This window comes from Pongo abelii, chromosome 6 (assembly GCF_028885655.2).
Source record: "Pongo abelii isolate AG06213 chromosome 6, NHGRI_mPonAbe1-v2.0_pri, whole genome shotgun sequence".
Lineage (NCBI taxonomy): Eukaryota > Metazoa > Chordata > Mammalia > Primates > Hominidae > Pongo > Pongo abelii.
Window position 1 is genome coordinate 82,480,460 of NC_071991.2, and position 6,762 is coordinate 82,487,221.

The following is a 6,762-nucleotide window of genomic DNA, read 5'->3' on the forward strand; positions in this document are numbered from 1 at the left end:
CTCCCTGTTCCTTAGTGTTTACCCCATTGTGCAATCCCTTCCTACATTGTACAAGGATTGATTCATATAGTAGATAACATATAGCAGAAAAAATGAGATGTAATTTCTGAGATTACTAAAGTTTCCATCTTGAATATTTTTTCCCCCTCTTCTCTCTCTTTCCTGGATTCTCATTAGGGTTGAGGCCAATTTTGGCATCTTGAAGACACTCAGGCAGCCTATGGAGAGACGCCTTTGATAAGGAATAGAAGCTTGCCAGCAGCCACTCGAGTGAGCTTAGGAGTGGATTCACCAGCACCAGTGAAGCTTTGAGATAACTGATGCCCTGGCTGACACCTTGACTGTAATCTGATGAGAGATGCTGAACCAAAACCATCCAGGTGAGCCACTATCAGATTCCTGACACTCAGAAACTGGGTGAGATGAGAAATGATTGTTATTTTAAGATGCTAAACTCTGAGATAATTTGTTATGGGGGCGAAATGTAACTAACATAGGAATGAAGAAAAATATTTTTGCTTGTCTCAAAAATGAGAACACACCAAGTGTACAGATATTTGACAAGTTTTGTGGTGGCTGAGCCAAGAAACCCCCCCCTCCCCCGCCATCCAGTTTTTCTAAACCGGGAAACAGAGATTGAGGGTGAAATAAAGTCTCTTTCCAAAAAAATAAAAAATAAAAAAAGAGAGAGTTTTCTGTCTTCCAGCATGGCTGCACAAGTGGGCAGGGGTTTGTTTTCCAATCTAGCTCCTTTAGTTTTGCAATTAGTCCAAATTTCTCTAGATCCTGAAAACAGATTTTCTAACAATTTCGGTTTTCAGTGTCATTATTTCAGTGTCATTATCTTTCTTTATTTCTAGATATTTTTGTGATCATTTGGGAAAATCTATAGCAAGATTTGTTAGTGCAACTCAATTTTGATGAAGAATTCCTATAATAAAATAGATTGCATATGATTTAAATTATTTTAACTTTATTGATATTTGTTTTATGGGTCAGGATATGGTATCTTGGTGCACATTCACCAACTATGATTATAAAATTGTCTGTTTCTTGTTTCAGTTCCACCCGTTTTTGCTTCATGTATTTTGAAAGTTTTTTGTTTGGTGTGCACACATTTAGCTTCACTGCATGTTTCCAGTAGATTGATCTTTTCACCATCATATAATGCCGCTTTTTCTCTCTAGCAATTTTCTTTGCTTCGAATTCTTAGACATTATTAGACATTAATAATGTCTAATAATAATTCGAAGTGATTCGAATAATCACTTCGAATTATTAGACATTAATATAACCATGCTTTCTTTTCAAAAAATCTCATGTTCGAATGCTACATCTTTTCCATCCTCTTACTTTCTACCTACCTGTGTCATTTAATTTGAAGTGAGTTTTCTATCAATAGTATATAGTTGGGTCATGGTTTTGTTTATTTTTTTCACTTTTCCAATATCTGATCTTTGCTCAGTATATTTAGACTATTTACATTCAAGGTAATTATTGTTATTAAAGGTACTTTTGAGTGTAACTCTTTGTATAGTTTCCTTAGTGGTTGCTTTGGGTATTACAGTATACATATGTGACTTACCATGGTCTACTAGTAGCAACATTTTATCACTTCAAATGAAATGTGAAAAGTTTATTTCTAATTAAGTCCCTTTACTTTCCTCACTTCTAAATATAGAGTTGTTCCTTGGTGTCTGTAGGGGATTTGTTCCAGGACTGCCCCTGCAGATATAAAAATCCATGGACACTCAAATCCCTTATGTAAAATGGTTTAGTATTTGCATATAACCCTTGCACATTCTCCTGTCGACTTTCAATCATCTCCAGATAACTTAATGCATAATACATGTAAATACTATATAAATACTTGTTATACTGTATTATTTAGTGAATAATGACAAGAAAAAAGTCTATATATTCAGTATAGACACAACCATCCTTTTTTTTCCCCCAAATATTTTTGATTCTTGTTTGGTTGAATTCATAGATAAGGAACCCACAAATACAGAAGACTGACTGTAATTGTCTTGAGCATCAGATGGTATTATAATTTTTGTTTCAATTATCAAATGTGATTTATAAAACTGATGAGGGGGAATGATAGTTTTTTATATATACTATTTCTTCTCTTTCTGTTGTTACTTCTTCCTTTCTGATACTCTAGGATTCTTTTTTTAGATGATTTCCTTTATATCTGAAGTATATGCATTAGCCAGTCTTTAAGGGTAGGTCTGCTAGGAAAAAAATTCTGGTTTTTCTTCATCTGAGATGACTTTATTTTTCTTTAATTTATAAAGGATAATTTTCTGGATATAGAAGTTGCATTTGAAAGTTATTTTCTTTCAGCACCTAAAACACATTGCTAAGAGGTGTGTTTCTTCTCGCTTATTCAGTATAGTTATTTATTTTGAGCAAGAAATAACTTGTTTGGCTTCCTCTATGTGCCATGTTTTCATTCTTACCTAGGGATTAATTATCACTACCTGAACCACAGAGGCTTGTACAGATAGTGCTTGTTGCCTATGAAACTTATGAGTCAAATACTACAAACAATTTTTCTTCCTAAGAGAAGTCAGGAGCAGTCCTACTTTCTTCTGGCCTCCATGGTTTTAGATAAGTAATCCTTTGTCACACAAATTGATGTTCCATGTGGACAATATTTCCTTCTGAGATGTTTTGTCTTTAGTTTTCAGAAGTTTATTGTGGTGGTATGGATTTCTTTGCATTTGTCTTATTTGGAATTCCATAGCTTCTTGAATTTGTTCATCTGTTCAAGCATGAAGCATCTGTTCATGCTTTTACCAAACGTGAGAAGTTTTGAGCCATTGTTTCTTGAAATATTCTTTCAGTCTTGCTCTCCTTCCTTCCTAGATTCCAATGATATGAAATTTGTATCTTTTGTTATGGACCCACAGGTCTCTGAGGCTCTGTTTATCTTTTTAGTCTGTTTTCTCTGTGTTTTTCAGATGGGGTGAATTCTATTAATCTGTTCTCAAGTTTATTGATTCTATGCTCTTTCATATCCACTGTACTACTGAGTCCATCCAGTTAATTATTTGTGGGGTTTTTTTTTTTTTGTATTTTGTTGTTGTTGTTGAGATGGAGTCTTGCCCTGTGGCCCAGGTTGGAGTGCAATGGCACAATCTCGGCTCACCGCAAGTTCTGCCTCCCAGTTCAGAATTATTTCTTTTTGTTATTGTACTGTTAGTTCTATAATTACCCTGGAAGCCACTTATGGTTGCCTGGGTCAATTCTATTTGACAATATTGTCAGGCTAACCTGATGTTAAAGGGATTTCTATTAAATTTCACAAAAGAATGAACCTTCATGAGCTGCCTTCCGTTGGAAAGTTGGAGTTCAGGAAATAATGGGTCTGATTTATCCTCGTTTGTTGCTTGGAATGGATTTGTGTACCTGTTGCTGTGTAATTCCTCTAATCCTAGGTCCCTAAACCATCTTGCTTTCTTCATACCACCTTTCAGGGCTTCCTTTAGTTGCTCCTCATATTATCAAAGGGATTATACTTGTGCTTAGTAGAAAGGAGCAGGGAGAAATGCATCCATGTCACCTTGTCTAAACTTAGTCTCATTCATCTACTCTTGATTTCATGATCTGTGTGCAACCCTTGACATGGTACCTAAAATAATTTTCTCTTGGTCTACCTGAAACTATACTTCCTATTTATTCAGAAAATGTGCAGTGTTGGGCTGCTCTTTGTGGCAGGGTGCCCACTGGTTTAACAAAGGCATATCCAGACAAAGAGCAGACTAAATGTAGACTATTGACTGTGTATTGGTCAAATATGGAAGAGCATTGCTCAATGCAGAAATTTCTTAAATCAATCAGATTTGTTCCATCTAAAAATTTTGAGCAGAGAATTTGTATAAAACTGTATAATCAGCAGTTATAGAAGTTGGTACAAACATGAAGAAGAGAGTAGAAATAATGAAGGAGTTTATGAGAGGCAAGATAGAGAGATTGATAAAATCCCATCTGCAGAGCTGCTTAGAAGCTTAAACATCTTTTCCTTTTCAGTTACTGTCAACGTGTCTTCACATGGCCCTTCACCGTTCATCTCCAGAATGTGGCTTGGGGAAATGTTTGTTCCTCACAAGGAGTATTGTCTCATTAATACAATCACACCATCGAAACAACTCTGATGGGATACTATTTGGAAATATTCACACATTCTTTTACCTTGATCTTTCTCCCCATTCACAGGAGCTAGATTGTGTGACATTTTCAGGAATAGGTGTTACAACAAAAAATGAGAAAAAAAGTTTTATTGTTTCGAAAGCCTGGGCCCTGAGATAACTCATAACTATAGAAAAAGAATGTAGTGAGGCAGAGTTAGACTTCCAACTCCTAAAAAGAAACACTAAACTTTAGATAGCCTCATATCTTACGGGAACAGCTGATGATTTCACTGCACCAAGGAATGGGACTAAAATGTGAGGAACAGAGCCCAATCTGACTCCTTGCAGTAGCAATGAGGAATGATTCAAAGGGATCCATGTGGCTGGCAGTTGGGAACCACAGAAGAATAAGGAAATCTCAGCAGGGCAATGCACAGCTGTTCATAACCCTGGAGATCAGAGGTGCCCCCTCTAAGACTCTGGGATGATATGAGCCTCCAGCAGCTTGGATACAACCTGAGAAAAAGTTAGATGAACTCCAAGATGCTAAGATTAAGTTCTATGACCTGATTACAGAGGGAATTCAGAAAGAATGTTACCGTTGATTCTCAAGTCCTTTGTGTGCCTCTTCCCGATTGTGTTCATTTTCTCTCCTCTCAGTTACAACTACTTTCATAATGTTGTGTTCATTATTCTATCCTTTTTCTTTATAATTCACTACATATGGATGTACCTCTAAATTTTGTTTAGTTTTGCATGTTTTTGAACGTTTTGTAAATGGAATTATACTGTATCTATTCTTCAACAAAGTTTTTCACTCACAATTTATCTTCTTTTTTCATCCAAGGTGATGTGTTTTAATGAATTCGTGTATTTGCACTGCCGTATAGAATTTTATATAAATACATGACAATTATTTATCTATTTTCTTATGAAGAGCATTTAAACTTTTTTCATATTTTGGCTATTACAAACAATATTACTATGAATATTCTTCAACATATCTTCTCCTTCACATATACAAGAGCTTCTCAGAGGCAAAGCTAAGAATGGAATTGCTCAGTGTATCTTAGGGTAGATCAGCTGCTGATAGAAGCTATTGCAAAATCTCACTAACTGAACACTACAAATATTGCTTCTAACTCACTGCAAACCCCATGTGAATATTCCTGGTTAATTGGTTCTCTTGGACAGATTGCCACAAATTGTGCTGCTAAAATCCTCAGCACTTGGTGTTATAGTAGCCTTGGAAGACATCCTGAAGAAGACACAGAAGATCACCACTTTGGCTTGGAAATGACACTTATGGATTCTGTTCACACTCAATTGGCTGGAAGTAATCTCATGATCCTGACTAGATGTGAGAAAGCTGGGAAACCTAGTTTCTGGCTGGACAGCAGTTTCCCAACCACACATGTACACTATAGAAATGGAGCGTAAATATTTAGTGGTTCTGTTAGTGAGTTCTGCTGCAGCTAGGTTGTACAGACTGCTTATGTTCAATTTTGCAAGATAATTACCATTTGTTTTCTAAGAGGTGGTAATAATTTGCACCACCATTAGCAGTGTAAGAATTCTAGTTGCTCTGTATCTTATTTATTCTGATATCTTGTAAGTGACTTCATTGTATAATTATACAGATTTGTATTTCTTTTTGAAATATGTAAATTCCTCGGAGGTGTATATTAAATAAATTATTAAACCATTTTGTGATGAAGGAAGTAAAGTATAGATTACATAATCTATTAAAGTTTGGCCAGTGGGGCCTAGACTTTATTCTTCATAGCCTAGCCGTCTTTTCTGAGGGTTTTAGAAATTTCCATCATATGCACTGAAAGCTTTCTTATTGTTTCTGTTTCTCCCTGTAAATTTAAATGCTTAGAATAGTGCCATACAAATTATTAGCAATCAATACCTATTCTTTGAATGAATAAATAAATGAATTTCTAGGAAGCAATCACATTTCAAATCTTCATCATCTGGTTATATTATAGGCTCTTTTATTTCAGGTCGAATTCATTGGTTTGTAAATAAGAATTGAAAATCATATATTTAAGGGACAATTACCTCATCATGTAAATGGCCAAATATTCCTTTTGGGGGAATAAAAAGCAGAAGTTTATTTGTGTCTAAGTGTGTTGCTTCTTGCTTATTCTCTATAGTTACTTATTTTGAGCAAGAAATAACTAGTTTGCCTTCCTCTATGTGCCATGTTTTCATTCTTACCTAGAGATTAATAATCACTACCTGAACTACAGAAGTTTGTACAGATAGTGCTTGTTCTCTATGAAACTTATGAATCAAATGCTACAAACATTCTTTCTTCCTGAGAAAAATCAGAGCAGGAAATGTGAAGTTCATGACCATCAATCACACAGAAGGAGAAAGAAGATCAGTATAAGTTCTATGGAGTTTCAGATTTGTTAGGTTTATAATGAAGGTTCAAAGGGAAAGGGAGTTAGGAAGTACAAGTTAGCATGTAATAATGATTGCTTTTTGCCTTTTCTTATTAAAGCTTTTCCTAGACTATGAATAGTGGATGATTACAAATAGTTACTTTGATTTTCTATAGAAATTGCAAAACTACATTTGTTAGGAGAAAAAAATCAACTTTGTTCTTTTA

At 35.1% G+C, this 6,762-nt stretch overlaps 1 long non-coding RNA gene across 1 annotated transcript; it reads left to right on the forward strand.

Annotated features, from left to right (window-relative positions):
* Window positions 1–214: 214 nt before the first annotated feature.
* On the forward strand, window positions 215–6,261 carry LOC134761774 (uncharacterized). The gene is made up of 2 exons (XR_010140882.1): window positions 215–380; window positions 1,991–6,261. It is a non-coding gene; the product is annotated as an uncharacterized LOC134761774 (long non-coding RNA).
* Window positions 6,262–6,762: the final 501 nt, after the last annotated feature.